Raw genomic sequence first — 1,206 nt, forward strand, 5'->3', positions numbered from 1 at the left:
ATAACCTGACCTATTCCAGCATGATATTGAATATGTACATATAAAACGTAAACATAATCAAGGGAACAAAGAGAGATTAAGATCTGCATAGGTTTATTGCTTTTACACCATACACCTTTATTAGCTTACTTAACTCAACTACAAATAAAGACACGGACACCAAAAGCTTGGCTAAAAAGGTCACAGCTTTTTATTTATAATTAGAAATAATCAACCTAACCAGGGTGGCAAAGAGACGCTGCGAGCTCAGTTCTAGCTTTCACCTCGCTCAAAAAATACTCGGGGGACGACTAAAACGTCCCCCCTCTAGACGCACTAACAATGTGAGAGTCTCACTTCCTCCTGGGCCAATCCGAGGTGCTTACGCACAGAAAAGCGCATGGGTCCACCCAGCACAGAGAAGGACAAGTTCGCCAGGGGCATCGAGGGCAAGTGCCCCCACAAAGTTATCTAATGCCACCTAAAGCCACTGAGCTGCAGAGTACTCTCGCCTGCTGCGCCTCCCCTAAGTTGGAGAAAAAAGAAATTAGCGTGACACAACAACAATAACGGGTGAGATGGTGGGTTGTGACGATCCAGCAAAGAGGCTGGTTAGAAATATACTAGCATTCAAACCTCTCCTTCCATCAATATCATTGGCTCATCATGCCAGCTGACCACAGAAACTTTCCCAGCAACAAGCCTGTCATACCTATAACATTCAGCAAAAAAACAGCAATCTTATTTATCCTCAACCCTATTCAGATTTCGTCTACACAAATGAAAACCTCTGCTGTGTTACCAATGTGTCCCAATACACCTTGCTGTATTGCCTACAATACCTGGTATTCCCTGGTGGTCTCCCATCCAAGTACTAATCAAGCCCAATACTGTATAGCTTCCAAGATCAGGCGAGATTGGGCACATCTAGTTTGGTAGGGTTGTAGGTACATCGATATTTGGGGAAAAAGGTGGAATGCCCAGGTATACACAAAAAGCGGTAGTTGTAGGACTATTACAAAGAAAGTCAGCTTTATTGCATAAATAACATTCCAGAAAGAGTATTTATATGAGCATACTTTCCTGGGTCCCCAGTATATGTATTATGAAAATAAGTCAGTCGAGTCAGTTCCGTGAGATCACAAAGAAACTGCATTATACATCAAACACCTTTGGTGATATTTCATGTTCCTATGTGCCATGTATTGGTACACAAGCATCCAAATT

At 42.4% G+C, this 1,206-nt stretch overlaps 1 pseudogene; it reads right to left on the reverse strand.

Annotated features, from left to right (window-relative positions):
- Positions 1 to 809: 809 nt before the first annotated feature.
- On the reverse strand, positions 810 to 928 carry LOC148526995 (5S ribosomal RNA; annotated as a pseudogene).
- Positions 929 to 1,206: the final 278 nt, after the last annotated feature.

The sequence above is a fragment of the Taudactylus pleione genome, unplaced genomic scaffold (assembly GCF_031769625.1).
Source record: "Taudactylus pleione unplaced genomic scaffold, aTauple2 ptg000092l, whole genome shotgun sequence".
NCBI lineage: Eukaryota > Metazoa > Chordata > Amphibia > Anura > Myobatrachidae > Taudactylus > Taudactylus pleione.